Genomic DNA, 19419 nt, shown 5'->3' on the forward strand with positions numbered 1-19419 from the left:
TCTAAAAGACATAGGGGAAATGAATAGTACCCGGGGTATTTACGACTTTTTGCTTCTTTTTTTTTTTTTTTTTTTTTTTTTTGCAAATTCAACCACAAACCACCACACACTTTATCCAAAAAATTAAATCCACCCCCCAACCAGGAGGGTAAAGTGTCAATTAACCATTCTCATAAAAAATCTTGAACAAACTCCACCCAAATATTCAACGGGCCATATCTTCGCACTCGCAACGAGTTAAATTTTTCCGCCACCATCGTTAAACTTGAAATAATTTTAGGAACACAATGTCACTAGCTATACGCAAAACGGGCGCTTTTTAAAAAACACTAAATATTTGGGGTACTTTTCATACACGTTAATTCCCCGTTAAATTTTTAAAAGTCGACAACTCCATAGCAAAACGCGGAGATGCACATATATTGTTAATTTTAAATAACATTTAAATCTTTCACGGGTTATACCTTTTAGTTCGACCCGAGTTGCGCTTCAACAACATCATCGTTAGCCACAAAAAAAATTTACAAACTAAACACAATAAAATACATTAAAAACCGAACCCCCGGCGCGAAGCGAGGGTTCGAACACTAGTTACATTCAATACACATTTAATTTTAGAAAGTTTTGTGTTTATTATATGTTTTTTAATTAATTTAAGGAAATATTTACTTTCATATTGTTGATTATCATGTGCCATGGTGGCACAAATTAGCAATTCCCTATTTTTATTTACGTTTTAATTCACTCTCAATAATTTTTATCGCATCATCACCTCTCTCCTCACCCACGTCTCCAACCCACACCATCATAACTTTATATTTTTCAACCCACAATGTTACGTCGTAGAAAAGCTCACATCGTCAGCCCACAACTTTTACCATAAGGGATGGTCTAAGGATAGTGTATGTCACCATGGGACAGGCTCAAAAACTTTGCACTAGGCGTGGTCTTGGGGTCTACTAAAGGAAAAGTAATCAAGATCTACTTTTTGGATATGAAAAGGAGATATATAATGCTGCTTTATACAGTATATTTTAACAAAAAATCTTTTTGTTAGTAAATTGCTATCCACTTCACAGATTTTGATAAGCAAGGAAAGAAATAGAACCAGAATGGACAAATGGTGAAAAGAAGGAAAAAGGGAACTTTTAAAGATAGGGTTTGAAAAAAAAAATAATACTTTTATCTAGAGGTGTAAACAAATCGAATTACTCGTGAGCTATTTGAATTCGACTTATTAATAACTCAGCGACATAGAATTGGAGCCCGAGCTCGAATAAAATTTACATATTGTTTAAAAAACGAGATTGAGCTTCTTATATTAAGCTAGAACAAACTAAGAAGGTAAAATGAAGATTTTTTTAACCACGCAGACTTGTCTGAGTGGCCACCGAGTTGCCCAATGAAACACACTACTCGGGTTCAATTTCTGGCTATAATAAAACACATCATGATTATATATATAATATTTGAAGGATTATGTACAACTTTATGATAAAACAGCTCTATGATCATATGTACAAACTCTAAAACAAGTTGTACAATCTTTTACAAAACATCTCATGAACACATGTACAAACTTTGAATCATATTGTACAATCTTTATATAGTAATTGTATTTTAATTTTTTTTTTAAATTCAAAAGGTATTTGTTATTACTAATAATTATTATTAAAAATATAAATACTCAACTTTTAATCAAACTTTATTGTTATTATTTATTATAATAATTATAATAATTATATTATTATTATTCAAATATAGGTTCTTTTAACATGATTAATTACGTTACATATGTATGCGAAATACATGTCTCAATAAAAGGTTGTAATGTAGAGTTTTATGACAAAGAAAAAATAATTATGAAGAAATTTAGAAGATGGTGGTGGAAGAATAAATGTAGTTCATTTTTTCTGACCAAGTTAAGTACATCAATATGTTTGTAAAAACAACGTGAAACTGCTTAGTCGAAATTCATGGTTCCATGAGTCATTAAACTTAATAACTTTAGCATTTACTTTTACTTAATACCTTAAACATATTATTAAATTATTTCATTCACTTAATACCTAAAACATATCATTAAGCTATTTCGCTCACTTAAGACATAAGACATATCATTAAACTATTTCATTTAAACAAACTCGTGATTTCACGAGTCATTTAACAAACCTAGGAATAGGCTTTTGCTTAGGTGTGATTTTCTTATTAAATTGAATTAATTATTAATTATATTTAATATATAAATATAGATATATAGATTTACATATATGTGTGTAGATTATAACAAATATATTAATATATAAAATAGATATTACCCGTAAATATCTAAGATAGTTGCTACAATTAATTTGATCATTGATTGCCTTCGAGATTCCTAACTCTCCTTTAGTATCGTGAGTTTATTATTTAGCTTTTTTCTTTTTCTCCACCCTTATGAAAACAAATAAATAATAATTAAATAAAGTATAGAAAAGTACCATCTATCTTTGATCTTTAAAAATAGCTAGAAAGGTAAATAATTGTATATATTAAATTTACTAATGTTATGTTCTGTCATAAATTTTCAATGTTCTCATATTTTCTCTAAATATTACGTAGTATATAATTTAGATATTATTAAAAAGATATTAATCGTAAAAAAAAAAACTAGACATTAAGTTATTAACACCACCCAAAATCACTTTTAAAATTTGTCAATACTACGACTTCTTAAATTCAAAAAAACTTTTAAAACTTATCAAACTTATCAAACATCACGGGCTCTTAAATTCAAGTTTAGGGTGGGTTTTGGGTTTAGTCCCTAAACCTAAAACCCTAAACCTTCAACTCTAAACCGTTCGTGTTAAAAATTCAATCTAAACCCTAATTTCTAAACCCCAAACCCTAATTTCTAAACCCTAATAGCTAAACCTTAACTTTTAACCCCTTAATTTCTAAACCCTAATTTCTAACCCCTTAAAAAAATCAGAACAAAACATTGAGTGCATTGAATGCTGTCATTTATTTCTTTTGCGTTTTCTCGCTAAAATAGTAAGGTTTATCACAAAGTGTCTTTTTTAAATATTCATATTTTCATGTGATCATAATGCTTGGAAAAAAATTCAAAAAAAAAAATGAAAAAAATTACTTTGAAAGGACCCGTCCTAAACCATCCGGACGAAGTCGCCAACAACTGATTCCAGAGCGATGATCGACTCTAAATCATGTCTTTAAAATGAGCAAAATGCACAGCGGAAGGTTTCTTTCACACCTGAGAACAAACATGCTTAAAAGTGTCAACCAAAAGGTTGGTGAGTTCATTAGTTTAACATAAATAATCATTTCATAATTTTAATAGACCACAAGATTTCATATTTTCATTTCTCATAAACATACGTCCCATGCATAGAGACAAAAATCATTCATATGGATTGAACACCTGGTAACCGACATTCACAATATGCATATAAGAATATCCCCATCATTCCGGGATCCTCCTTCGGACATGATATAAATTTCGAAGTACTAAAGCATCCGGTACTTTGGATGGGGCTTGTTGGGCCCGATAGATCTATCTTTAGAGTTCGCGTCAATTAGGGTGTCTGTTCCCTAATTCTTAGATTACCAGACTTAATAAAAAGGGGCATATTCGGTTTAATAATCCAGCCATAGAATGTAGTTTTAAGTACTTGTGTCTATTTCGTAAAACAGTTATAAAAGCAGCGCATGTATTCTCAGTCCCAAAATATATATTGTGAAAGCATTTAAAAAGGGATTAATGAAACTCACGCATATAAATATTGTAAAACAGTTAATAAAACATTTGCATGTATTCTCAGCCCAAAAACGTAAAGAGTAAAAAGTGCAAATAAAACTCACCTAATGTATTTTGTAGTAAAAATACATACGACGACATTTGAAACAATGTAGGGTTGACCTCGGATTCACGAACCTATATCAAGTATATTCATTAACACCTTGTGATATTAATCAACTAAGTTTATATATATATTTTATAGTATATATAAATACATATCCTTATATATATTTATATTAATCCTTATAATTTGGGGTAATACTTATATGATATATACACTTTATTAGATGTTACATTAATATAAATAATATTATATTAGGTAATATATTAAAATCTGAAATTAGTATACTTATGATATATGTAATAAATATATATTTTTATATTGATATCATTTGTTTGTAAAATAATAATTATAATAAGAATAATATTGTGATAGTAATAATTAGATTTGAAATTAATAATAATGATAATAATAATAATAATAATAATAATAATAATAATAATAATAATAATAATAATGATACAACTAATGATAATAATGATAATATTAAAATGTTACTTTTAAATGATAGTTTCTAATGATAATACTAATGATAAATTTGATAACAAAAATGATAATTTTGATAAAATGTTCATTACAATGGTAATACTCATTCTAATAAAAATGATAAATTTACAGTATTGATACTTTTAGTAATACTAATATTAATTTAATTAACCTAACAATTAATAATAATAACAATAATAGTACATATAATAATAATGATAAGTAACTACCTCAAATAGGCTAAAAAAATAAATTGCTCGCAACGGGACTCGAACCCATGACCTCTCGAACACCCGACACCCTTCTTAACCGTTCCACTGCTCCTGCTTTTCTAATTACAATCCCAGCCTAATTCTATTTAACCCATCTCTCGGCCCAAGTAGTACTTGGCTTAATTACTCGGCCCAACAGAGTGAATACACGGCCCAACTCTTCGTTCCTGGCCCAACAGCGACTTTTATTACTAAAAAGAAAATTAGTGATGTAGCCTAGGTTCGAACCTATAACCTCTTGTTCCCTTAACACCCTGCCTAACCAATCCTCTGCTTAAACATTTCTGTTTTAAATCGTGGATTAAAACCCATATAACTGTTTCACCTTCATTATCATATAATCACCTTGTCTCCAATTCACCATTATCTAAATCGTTATTTTATGTATCATAACATCATAATCTTAACATCTTATTCCTATCGTGATCATCTTTATCATTACATCGCATCACCGTCTTCGTTTCCTTTTTTTTTTTTTTTTAATCACAGAATAATAATCACCTTTGTTTACTCGCTAACTCACTGCAACATCATAATTAAAAATTGGTTTTGGCTAAAATAGGAACCAGAGAGACTTTACCCATACCAACGTGTTTCACCTTTATTATCTTCATTATTTATATATATTTTTTTTTTAAAACAACACAACAGCAATTTGTCGACCATCTTGCATCTTCTCTTTCAACTTCATTTAGTTTCCTTAACTTTAAGATCATCGAGAAATAGCAAGAACAAAATGGGTTAAGTTGCAAATTTATTAAGTTGTTGATGGTAATCGAGGAATAGAGGGTGGTGAATACGACGAGGGTTCTCGGTTATAAACATACAAGAAATAGTAAGCGGGTTCAGGGTGGGTGGTTGTGGTGTGGTTATTTCATGATCATAATCAGAAAGGAACAGGAACCCGTAGAAACATCAAGAGGTTCAAACTGTTGCGTGGTTGGATGTTCTCGAGTGGGTTTAACCGGACCAGAGAAAAGAAATGGGTACGGGACTGCAGTAGTAAGTGATTAACATAGTAGTGGTGTAGTAAAATTCGATGGTGGTTTATTAAAGACGAAATGGTAATCGGTTTGCAAAAAATATATATATATATATATATATATATATATATATATATATGTATGTATGTATATATATGTATGTATGTATATGCATGTCGAGTACAAGGATATGAACATATTGTTGAGAGATGACCTGGGTTGTGTTGGTGCATGTGTGTTGGTTGAATAAGTAGTAGAGATAAATGAGAAGAAGAATAAGGACTCTCCTTATTTTAGATATATATTCCGTAAGTTATCACTAAGACCATGACCCACCTATTAATTCTTTTCAATTTAAAACTTAGAAAGTAGCAGGCCTCAAGCTTTTTAACAATAATTGTTCTTCACATGTATTGTGTCCAAAACTTGATTTGAGAAGAAACAGAATTAGTTTAGTGGTGGTGGTCGATGCAAAGAAAAAATAGGGAATGATGTGGTGGGTGATTAATAGCGTTTTTTTTTTTTTTATTTGTTTGAAATAGAAACATATATAAAGGTAGTAGTAAACGATAAAGTCATGTGTCTTGCTTAACCACTTTCAAGTGGAAGTAATATATAGAGAAAAAGAAATCAATGAAATTAATAATTTAATACAATAAAAACGTGTGAATATGAAAAGCAGGCAACCTAAATTTTAAATTCTTCTACCACAGTTTTAATGGGATAGTATTTTGTACTCCGTTATTAATCAGTGGCGGATAAAAGTCTTCAAAAAAATTCCAAATATTTAAATTAACTATCTTTAATTATTCTAATCATTATGGTATAAAATTCGGTCATTAACTATTAAATAAAAATTACATTAATTATTCACTCCCAATCGAAAGTAAAATATAAAAAGTTTTAAAATTCAACAAACAGTTCCTAAATATATTTTTAATAAGCCTAAAATTTATATTACTCATTTTTGGATCACTGTTAATTTTTAAAATCACCTAAGTTTGAACTTAACTTATTTAAATAACCATCGAATGATAAACGAGTGCTTCTATCGTTTAATAAATAAATTCGAAAGCACAAAATATTTATTCTGTATACTTTATTTATATATATAGATAGATACTTTTTAAATAATAATTATTATATATTATTATTATTTTACATAATTAATTCTAATAACTACATAATATAATATTTCAAATTATATTTCGAATTAATATATATTTTTATATTTTTAAATATATATATGTATCTATTTATAAATAGTTGTTCGTGAATCGTCGAGAACAGTCGAAGGTCAATTGAATATATAAAATAGTTCAGAATTTTCGAGACTCAATATTACAGACTTTGCTTATCGTGTCGAAATCATATAAAGATTTAGTTTAAATTTGGTCGGAAATTCCCGGGTCATCACATACTTCCCCCCACTTCTCCCGAAAAAAGTGCTCTCCTCTTGATTAAAACACTATATATATATATATATATATATATATATATATATATATATATATATATATATATATATATATATATATATATATATATATATATATATATATATATAAACCATTCAGGCTTGCTTGAGTGACCACCGAGTTGCCCAATAAAGCACACCACTCGAATTCAATTCATGGCTATGCCAAATTGTTCAAAAATGGAGTGTGACTAGAGGGTGTGCATAATGCGCAATTCACCTGGTACCAGGTCTCGCGTTCGGGGGGCTTAATTACTCGAGGTTTTACCTTCTATGGGGGAGCCAGTATGCTTGTTCATAGGAGAGTTTACTCGCTTAACTAAAAAAATTAATATATTATATTTATATATATAATAATACGGAGTATACTTTAAATAAGTTTGATTCTGATTGAACTCGAGCTTGTATAATGTCAAACAAGTTGAATACAAATTTTTATAATGTTAAATGAGTCGAGTTAGAAGTAAACTTATCAAATGCTCAAAGGCGGCGAATTCGACTCGGCCTATTAGGCTATTACACCTTTAGATTTATTTTTTTATTTTACAGAAAAATGAAAGAAAGTAACAATTTTATAACTCTTCTAGCTAGACGATTACTTTCATGTCATTGCCTTTATTATTAAATATTAAAGAAAAGACTCATATAAAATTTTGGATAATTTGCCTTTCACTATTTTTGAAAAAAAAAAAAAAAAAATCATAATTGCATACTCGGTTTTGTATTGTTTTCTTTGTCGTTCTTTTTCCTATCCAAAAATAGACTCGGAAACGTGGTCTAAATCTAAACCTCACTGAATTAAGTTTATACATGTTTGTTTATGTAGGAAAAAACATGCAACTTTAAAAAACTTTTCATCAGAGGCGTCTTCAAGCATAAGGCAACATAGGCAATCGCGTAGGGCCCAAATACTAGAAGGGCCCGAAATTTTTAATATTTATTTAATAATAAAACAATTGTCGAATAGTTGAGTAAATTAAATAAAATATTGTCGAATAAATATCTGATAACAAAAAAAATTTGTTACGGCTGTCTTGAAAACTTCTTTTGTATTGATAAATTATAGTATAATCTTTTTATCTGTATTAAAAAAAAATTAACGTGTATAATGGTCCATTTTTATTTTCGCCTAAGGCCTCTAAATTATTGAGACGGGCATGCTTTTCATTGTAGCCTCACTAAAATAAGATATTTTTATTATGATATAGTGTTGATGGAATCTTTCTCTAACACATAGACACATCATATAAACACGAAAACACGTATGTCCAAATCGTTGAATTAATTATTAAAGATTTCCTGATGACATCACTAACTTTTATAAAAGCAAAATTATTGTTTATGATTGAAAAAGATTGTTGATGTTCTTTCGTCAAAGGTTATAAAACAGACACATTGAGAACTTACATAATGATTAATATACATCATTTGGGTAATGATTAGTACATCATTAGTACAAAGTGTTAATGTATAGATATAAATAAATTTATTAAAAATTGAAGTTGAAATATCATATATATATATATATATATATATATATATATATATATATATATATATATATATATATATATATATATATATATATATATATATTACTAGGAGTAATTTACTATCAGTATAAAAATAAAAGGATTAAAAATATCATACATCTTTTTTGACGTCAGGAAATTTTAAAAAACAAATACGGAGTAAAAAAGTTAATATTAAACCATGCATGCTTGGTTGAGTGGCCATCGAGTTGTCCAATATAGCACACAACCCGAGTACAATTTCTGGCCATGCCAAATTGTTCAAAAAGAGAGTGTGACTAGAGGGTGCGCATAATGTGCAATTCATCCGGTACCAGGTCTCGCGATCGGGGGGCTTGATTACCCGAGATTTTACCTTCTATGGGGGAGCCAATGTGCTCGTTCATAGGAAGGTTTTCTTGCGTACCCAAAAAAAAAAAAACGTTAATATTATACCTCAACTATTTTCAATGCTCAAAAATTATTATTTTTATTTGTGTAAAGCTTTAAATTAGTTATCAACTTTTAATAAATCAATCAATAAGTATATCTTGAATTACTTGTTCTTAGTTTATCATTAAGGAATTCTAGTAAGCGTTAGCAGTCATACATAATACGTAGTATAATATTTCTTCTCTTTCAATAATAATATCCGTCAAAAATCTCGAATTTAAGATACGCTAGAAAATGACAATTTTTCTCTTATAATCAAGATACTTTTGACTTATTTTTTTTTAAATATGACTATTTTAGAATAAACTAGTGAAATGACCCGTGGAATCACGGGTTTGTTTAAACGAAACAGTTTAATGACATAACTAGTGAAATGACCCTTGGAATCACGTGTTTGTTTAAACGAAACAGTTTAATGATATGTTTTAGGTATTAAGTGAACGTAAATGCTAAAGTTATTTAGTTTAATGACCCGTGAAACCACAGAGTCCGACTAAGAAACTCGTCAACTGAACATTTCATCAAACACCTAAAATGCATATTAAACAATCAACATCCAATCATAAGAGATGATATTGGTTGTCATTTTATTTTAAAAGTGTAAATTAAAATATAAATTTAGAATTAGAATTAGTTTCCTTATGCCGAGCTTTTATACATTCTCATATTCAATTTCCAAATAATTAATTAAAATAATTCAAAAATTTTTAATTTTAATAATTGAAATAATTATTAATAATATTTAATAATAATAATAATTAATTAATAAGATTTAATTTAGTTCAAAATTATTTAATTAATGACATCACTCACCATGCTTAGATTTTTTTTCTTTTTCTTTTTGATTTTTTCTTAATAAAGGAATTAGCCTAATAATGACATCATCATTTTAGCATTTTAATATTATCTATATAGATGACGGTGGTATATTTGGAAGTTTATATACTTTAATAACATTTTTTTTACTATAAAAAGTGAACAATTAAAATGTAACTATTTTATACATTAATTTACCAATATAACTAATAGACAAAATTTGTCTTATTTGTTATGAATAGTACTATTTAGTTTTTCACTTTTCACAAACATAACCCCTAACTTTCATTAAAATACAAATCGAACCCCCCACTTTATACCTAACCCCCTAACTTCCATTAAAATACAAATCGAACCCCCCACTTTATACCTATATTCTAAATTATTATTTATCCCATCACTAACACCAAAAATACTGAATAATAATACCCACCACTCTTTACCGACTTTGTGATGACCCGAAAATTTCTGACCAAATTTAAACTTTATCTATAAATGATTTAATGTTTCCGACACGATAAGCAAAGTCTATGAAGTTGAATCTTAAAATTTTAGAACTGTTTCATGTATTAAATTACATTTGACTGCTCTCGACGATTCATGAACAATTATATGTATGTATATATATATATGTACAAGTAAAAACGACTTTCCTACAGTAAAACACTATTTGCTACAGTAAAATGACTTTCCTACCGTAAAACACTATTTACTACAGTAAAATACTATTTGCTACAGTGAAACCGTATTTTGCTACAGTATTACAGTGAAAACGACTTTGCTACAGTGATTTGCTACAGTAAACACTATTTGCTACAGTGCACTATTTGCTACAGTAAAACACTATTTGATGTCGACGAACTAGCAAACAAAAACAGGATAAGGCGGCCATGCGATCGCATGGCAAAAACGCTGAAAACTCATGCGATCGCATGAGGTACTGTAGCAGGCCACATACTATAAAAGCTCGATTCATTCCTCTGTATTATTATTTTTTTATATTATTATTATTATTATTATTATTATTGTTATTATTATTAAGATTAATATTATTATTATTATTAATCTTATTATAATATTATTATTAGTAGTATATATACCTAAAATACTACGACGAGGTTATGAGCGTGTCACCTTCAAAATAGGTTTTTGAGCGGGATAGAGCTAAGAAAATTATGGGTTATTGTCAAGGAGGTTATGGGTAATGTTCGAGGGTATATTTTTGAATCAAATCTAGTGTTTATCATCTCTGTTGCGTCTACGTACTTTCCTACAATATTGAATCTCAATATTGATACGTAAGCACTCATATTTTATCTTTTATACATTAATTGTGTATCCATGTCTAGTGCTCGAGTATATATATTTATGCATGCTTGTATGCTAAATTTTGTCGTTAAACAGTTATGATGAATCACGAAGTAAATACATATATTACTGGTAAAAGGTATATGATATACATGTTTTTGGAAAGCTGGCGAAAAATCAATAACTTTTCATTTAGATATCGAATAATTTCGATGAACGGATTAAAAGATATGATCAACTGAATTATGATTAACGTTAATTGAAATTGCTTTTGAATCTACAATTAAGATTTAAACAACTTGTTTACGAGATTGATAAATTGGATTTTTGAATATTACCAACCGAGTAAATAAATCCTTATATAAGGTATGTCTCGTTTTGTTGAACTATTGTCATAATTGACTTTTTGAAACGACTTTGGATAACTTTTGTATGTCGATCTCGAGCATTAGGATTGTTATACACTATGACCTGACCTAGCTTGATAGACATTTATTGACCAACATATGTTCTCTAGGTTGAGATCTACGGTTATTTGATATTCCGAGTTTCGGTCACGTTTTGGTGAACAACTTTATGTGCTGCTAAGGTGAGTTTCATATGATCCCTTTTACTCAATATATTTTTGGGCTGAGAATACATGCGACTGTTTATAAATACTGAAAATACTAGATTTATATGCGTGAGTTTCATTTGCTCCCTTTTTAATTGCTTTTGCAATCTATATTTTTGGGCTGAGAATACATGCACTTTATTTTTAAAAACAATGGACACAAGTACACACTAAATTCTACACCGAGTTTGAACCGAAAATCCCTTAGCTTTGGTAACTAGTATCTGCCAGTTATAAGAACTGGTGGGCGCGAGTAGTAGTATATGGATCCATAGGGCTTGACATCCCCGTCCGAGCTAGAGCACTAGCCTTTTTAACGGACGTATGCTATTTGAGAAGCGTACACGTTGGTTTGCGTGTATTTTTAAGATGATTATACAAATGGTACAAATTATATATGCGTTAAGTTTATTTACCAGGGTGCTCAATCTTGTAGAATATTTTGATAAACGTTTCTGGATGAAACAACTGAAATCTTGTGATCCACCTTTATACACAGATTATGCGAAACATTAAAACTATGAACTCACCAACCTTTGTGTTGACACTTGTTAGCATGTTTATTCTCAGGTTTCCTAGAAGTCTTCCGCTGTTGCTTATATGTTAGACAAGCTATGTGCATGGAGTCTTACCTGACATACTTTTCAAGGAAACGTTGCATTCACCAAATTATCACCATGTATCTTATTTTGACTGCATTGTCAACGGAAGTACTATTGTAAACTATTATTTACGGTGATTGTCTATATGTAGAAATCATCAGATGTCGAAAACCTTTGATTTAAATATTCATTTATGGTGTGCCTTTTCAAAAGAATGCAATGTTTACAAAATGTATCATATAGAGGTCAAATACCTCGCAATGAAATCAATGAATGACGTATTGTCCATATGGATTTGGAGCGATCGTCACAGACTTGTACACTGCGCTTAAACAGTAGGACCCACATAGGCCACTACTGTGCTACAATTTTTTTTTTGTCTCCAACGATAAAAGAAGCAACTTTCTTAAAAGGAACAACCCTTCAATGCTACCAAAAGATGTCGAAAAACATTCTTTTTTACAAAATAGATCAACTAACTTTAACGTTAAAAAAGCAATTTTCACAAAAGGAACAACCCTTCAATGTTAGATGTCGAAAAAAAATTCTTTTTTACAAAATAGATCAAGATTTTTTTTTTACTCGCATTCAAAACGGAGCCCCCGGCGCGAAGCGAAGGCTCCATAACTAGTTTAATTTAATAGCTAAGCACGCTGTCCATTTACTCATTGTTGAAATGAAGTTTGTAAAAAATGATATTAATATTTATTATAATTAATGATACTAAATAATAATACTATAATATTGAAATTAATTATGGGGCAAATGGCCCGAAAAGGTAACGTAAGTTACCCAATTTGACAATCAAGGTAACCCTCAAATCGTATAAGTCCGAAAAGAATTTCAATTTTATTTTTGCTCAAGAAAAGGATTGTGTGTTCAAAAATTTTAAAATTAGGGTAATCTTCATTAAATTCATTAACAATCGTTAGGTGAAAATACATAGTTGGTCCCTGAAGTTTCTAAAAACGTTGCACCAAAAGTCCTTGTATCGTCTTCCTTAAAAGAATTAAATAACAGCAGCAGTAAGTAGGAGGAGTTCATGGTTTCTTCATGAATCCAAATTCAAGCCAAAAACTAATTTGAATCAGCATCTTTATTAAATTAAATTAAAACATATCTTCACCTTTATATTTTAATGAAATAATGAAAAATGAAATATTAAATTAAATTAAAAACACAATTTCATACCCATCATCGTTTGGGGTAAAGAGGAGGGGGGGTTTACTTGGCCGTGCCCTTGGATAGGTTTCAAGGTTTCCTCCCAGGCAGCGATGAAGGCGGGGTTATTATCGCTGCATCGGCATAGTCGAAACGGGAGATGATCGCAACGGGTGGTAAAGTCCCCCTCCGTTGATCTGTTCAAAGAAAAAAAAAAAAAAAAACAAATCTTCATCTTTATTCATCACCATCACCAAACAACCATAAGAATCGAACACGTTCCAAAGGAATCAACAGTCGCCTGTTCTGGAAAATTAGTGACGAAGAATGATGTGTTTTCCTTCTCATCACTTCTATTAAAATTCATATCAAGCATCGGGAACACCCTCTTCGTTCCTGAACAAACGACCCATCCTTTAAAGGAATCGTATGTGAGTGACCACCCATAATGGATTAAGAGAATCCTGGCGTTTGCACCCGCCGGAAGTCACCGGAAAAAGGAGTATTTATCAAATTGAATTGCTCCTTGACTCACGTATGAATTCTGGCTAGTAACTATCAATTTATCAATTTTAATTCTCAAATTGATAATTATCGATAGTTTTAAATTGAATTGCTCCTTGAAAGGATTTATTATTAAATTGTTATTGTGTAGAGTTAGAATTGCTCCTTTAAATTGAATTGCTATCTTAAATCGTCGATGGTGGTTTTAGATCCGAAAGTGGAATTAGGTTTTGTATGTCTTTTTAGTTATTTTGTTGCTAATTATTTTCTTTTTAATTATATTGTAATTGTATGTTAATTTTGGGTGTTTGAATGTACAATGGAATTAGGTTTTGAAAAAGAAAAAGAGGATGAAGATTGGGATTGAAGATGAAATCTTTTAACAAACTTTAGAGACCAATTGTGTAATTCTAACTGACGATCGTTAATGAATTTGACGATGTTACCTTTTCTCTGAAGTTTTTAAAATTAAAATTTTTTTCGAGCATCTTTTTTTGGAGGTTACCTTGATTGTCAAATTTGACAACATACGTTACCTTTTCGGGTCATTTGCCCATCATTAATCATTAATAATAATAATAAATAAATAAAGTTCCTACAACATAAAATAAACACCTAAATCCAATTCTAAACTCACTCCAATTTGGTTGTTTGGGTTACTCCATAGTTTGTGATTCGTTTAAGCTTGTTTTGGATTACTTTCATTCGGGGTGGTTTTTTGACCCTTTATTTATTATTATTTTATTTTATTTGGTTTTTTTCGGCTTGAGTTTTAGACTCGCTTTGTGAGCCGACTAGTATTGAAGTGATAATTTTCTTTGCAACTTACTCCCAAAATTTTTATAGGTTAGTCTTTTTTGGCAAAACAAAAAACTCACAACAATTTCATAGTCCGTATTATTCTACTCGACAAAACATTAAACTTTTACGTCTATTGATTGGCCAAATATAAGAAGAATTCATTACACGAGTGTATTGCAGCGGCGGAAGATAGTGGATGCTGGAAGAGGTGCTCGCTAGCACCCCGTCAGTCTTTAAAAAAAAAATTACACTAAATAAAAAAAATTCTTACTAAATAATACGGGTTTTTACCCATTGTCATTAGTTTTACCACTCTGTAGTTGGGTTCAAGTTGTGTGTATAACCTAATTAATCGATGAGGTTTCAATACTTAGCGTCTTCAGTTGTTCATCTAAATCATGCATAGTTAAGAAGCAACGTATAGTACGTCACATAATTGCATAACTCTAAATTGTGAATTGAAATACACATACATATATATACGACCTAACCTGATCGCGATTACTACCGCTTCCGTCAACCTCAGCAAAGGACAGTCAAGTTTCTTCAATTAAGCACGAATGTGTAAGATGAAGAATTGAAATTTAGGTTTTTGTAGATGTAGAAATTGTGCTATTGAATGCATATATAATAAAAGCGTATAGAAAATGATCAGGAATCATGAAAGCAAAATTCGACAGATGACGTAGTATAGATAGTAGGTTGAGGTTCTGTTTGAATTCCATTTGTTGATACATATAGATAGATAGATATAGATATATAATATGAATATGAATGCATGTAATTTTTTGGTGGGAGAGAAAGGGTATGGGATCAACTTCTTTTGAAAAAAGCTAATTTTGGTGGTTTGAGATGCCCTATCATTTGGAGGGAATTTGTTCTTTCACCTTTTTGTATTCAATTTTTTTAAATAACTTAAACTTTTATATTTTAAAACCGAGTAGTACACACATATGTCACCACGCTGGTCCTTCTTATTTTTCAGGAATATTATATGGAAATATATATACTCCGTACTTTGCTCTAAGGAATCAACTTATTGACTTCATACAAAACAATAACAATACTGTATCATAAAAATGTAGGTATGAGAAAATAAACGGTAGACAATCACTTCTCATATAATAGACTAAAAGTAAGTTATTGATACGTTAAAATAAAAACTTATAAACATATAAGATTTTATATGTTTATCCTACTTGAAAAATGAAAGTTTTTAACTTGGATGTACCATGTTTATCTTCTATCTTAGTATCATATAAAATACTAACCTTACAACAACAACAATACTCAATCCCGCGCCTGCGAGGTATGGGGGAAGTAAGATGTAGACAATCCTTCCTCTACCCTAAACTAGAAGAGAAGTCGTTTCTTTTACCACGAGTCGAGAGAATTCTCCACCCACGGGAAAGGAAATTCATCCCCCTCTCTACTCCAGGGTAGAGAGATTGCTTCCGTGAGGACCTCCGGTTAAAAAATACTTTTTTTTTAAATTTAAAACTAAAAAAAAGAAATTAAAAAATAAATTAAAAAATACAAAGATAAATAAAAAAATAAAATAAAATAAATAGATAAATATATAGATATATAAAAAAAAAGAAAAAAAAAAGAAAAAGGGGGGACGCCATGAAAATGGTAGAATCAGATTTTCATGGGGTTTAAAGCATGCCTAAGAATCAATTTAGGCTCTGAGCGGCAGTCAAGACGCCACTAAAACGACGCTTGTCGTTGCCTCAAAAAATAGAGCCAAAAGACCTTGTGGACAGCAACTCGAGGGCATGCCGGGTGGAAGTTGTTGCGCAAGCAAAGAGCCAACCACCCTTAGCAAACCAAAAACCACTCATGCACCTTTATGGTAGACACCCCCGAAACCACCCAACTAAAAGGAACCAACCAAGCTCTAGAGCAAGGGAAGTCGTCCTCAGCCATAATGGTCCCAAGATGCACCGAGCGATGCGAATCACCTGATCATACATACATGCATACATACGTACATACATACACACATACCTAAACCTACATACACACCAGACATACCTACGTATATACATGAGACATACCTACGTACAAGCATGAAACATACCTACGTACATACATACATGCATAAAGCCACACATACAACCATACATACATAGCATAAACACCAAGTCCTACATAAACCTATTAGCAAAACATACATACATGAGTGAATATACCACACCTGCAGACAAGTAAAAAACAAGCATACATACATACCTACCTACAAATATACATACATAAAAAATAAACTCACATACAAAAACGTGTGTAACTGCATCACACCTTCATTACAAAACCTACATACATGCATGCATGCATACATACATACAAACATACAAGAACCTACGTGCATACGTACAAACAACCAAGCAAGCATGCATACATCCAAAACCAAAGATACCAAAAACATACTCATTTAATAATATTAGTAACAGTACATAAAACTAATAAAAACGATAGTAATAGTAATACAAATAATAGTAATAATAATAGTTTATATAAATATTAATAGTAATAAATATTTGTAATACAAATACTAATACACTAATAATTAATAATAGTGATACAAAAAATAATAATAATAACAATAATAATACTAATAATTGTAATAGTAAGAATAATAACAGTAATAGCAGTAATAGCAGTAATAACAGTAATAACAATAACAATAACAATAACAATAACAATAATAATAATAAAAGTAGCCCTACTCAACTATTCTTATTCTAGCCCTCGTAATGTCATAAATAAAAAAATTTCCTTCACAAAAGAAAATAAAAAAAATTGAAGAAATCTGACAACATGTAAATGATATCATTAACATAATATTTATATAATAACAAATTTAAATATATAATCTATTCATTCATTCAATTAATAAATTAATTCCCTAACTAACATTAATTTAATAATTAGTATTAGTATAAAAAAACAAATGCTCTCCTTTAATTGGGCAGAAAAATAAACGCATGCTCTCAAACCCTAGGAAATTGATTGTGCAGATACTCCGATTGTGCAGATCAAAACCCTAGAAAATCTAAATTACAATCTATTCTTTCAATTCAATAAACCTAACCATCGATTACACCATAAGAGGATAGAATTGGAGATTTAGGCTCCATCTGGCATTGATATTCTTCGAATGAAGTATATTTGATAAGATTTTAATATAATTATTTGGCTTTGAATGCGCAATATTGTTTATATGTTACATAATAATCGATTAAGGTTATGATATCAAGCAAACTTTGATTGTATATTATGAAAATTATTTTTTCATGTTCATAAACGATTAGTAACAGTGATATCATCATTATATATTGTAAATTGTGATTAGTATTTTAACACTTTTTGTTTTTTTCACAGAGATGAAAATGTTTAAAGAAAAATGACCAATCATAGGCTTTTAAGGCATCCTAATATTGTTCGCTTTAAAGACGTTTAATTGTTTTCATCATTTATATGATTTCAAACTTTGAGATGGTTCCATTTAAGTAAAACTAATTTGACGTTTTGTGTAACAACCATACTTTTTCCGTTACTTCTATTTAACTTTCTGTTACATTGTTTACTTAAAGTTTATGTTTTTAGCTTAATAAATACATACTTAATCTTTTGAGGGTTACCATAAGTAATATGATTAGATATTAATTGATTAACTTATTTCGGATATTGAAATATGAATAAAACGATATGGCATTGATCACTGCAAAAGTTGTTTTTCGGATTAAGGAAACACTCGAAGTAAATATTAATAATTAATTAAATAATTATTAATTAATTTAATAATTATTTTAATAAATTAAACCTTGTGGATTTGTTTAAACGTCCGGTTAACGTTCTGAGAATTCGGTTTCGATTAACGGCAACTAGAAACGAGCCACACGTTATGAGTTAGCAAGCAAAAAAATCTCGGGATAGTCGAAACGGGAGATGATCGCAACGGGTGGTTTAGTCCCCCTCGGGTGATCCCAATCGCTGTCCAAAAAAAAAAAACAATCTCGGGATGACACCCCATGGGCCATTCGGCCGACCCCCATCTCACCCCTCTATTTTTGGCCTTTCAAACCTAGTCCATGTGTTTAGTGGTGTGATTTAGGCCCTAAACTAATTTAAAATAGGTAAACTGCATCTTATTTCTCATAACCTAGGGCGGTCGACTTTTTTCTTCCTCCTCTCCCTCTATTCTTCGTCGATCATCATCACCAACCTAACACCATCAATTACTAAAAATTAACACTTGCTTCTTTGATCAAAGTTGTTGCTTGCATCTTTCTCTACACATTGGTATAAGCAATATGATTGTTTGAGGTATAAAACATGTAACCCTATTTCTTAAAGTTCATATTTTTGATGATTACATATGTTATTAGCGTCTATTGCTCAAGTCTATGTGTTTATGCTAGATTGTATTCGTTAGTTTGCTCGATTGCTATGTTTATGTTAAATCCCGAATTTGAAACTTGACCTAACAGAAACTTAGACTTATAATTTGTTAAATATTATTACGTATTTGAAAATCACTCGAAAACTATTAATTTTAGGCTCAAGAAT

At 30.0% G+C, this 19419-nt stretch overlaps 1 protein-coding gene across 1 annotated transcript in view; it reads right to left on the reverse strand.

Annotated features, from left to right (window-relative positions):
• Window positions 1-15542, reverse strand: part of LOC139891060 (alpha,alpha-trehalose-phosphate synthase [UDP-forming] 1-like) — a 60280-nt gene extending 44738 nt beyond the window's left edge. Inside the window, exon 1 of the mRNA XM_071873986.1 lies at window positions 15339-15542. The gene's annotated coding sequence lies outside the window, so the exon portion shown is untranslated. The remainder of the gene's footprint in view (window positions 1-15338) is intronic.
• Between the last annotated feature and the right edge of the window lie 3877 nt (window positions 15543-19419).

Source organism: Rutidosis leptorrhynchoides, chromosome 2 (genome assembly GCF_046630445.1).
Source record: "Rutidosis leptorrhynchoides isolate AG116_Rl617_1_P2 chromosome 2, CSIRO_AGI_Rlap_v1, whole genome shotgun sequence".
Classification (NCBI taxonomy): domain Eukaryota; kingdom Viridiplantae; phylum Streptophyta; class Magnoliopsida; order Asterales; family Asteraceae; genus Rutidosis; species Rutidosis leptorrhynchoides.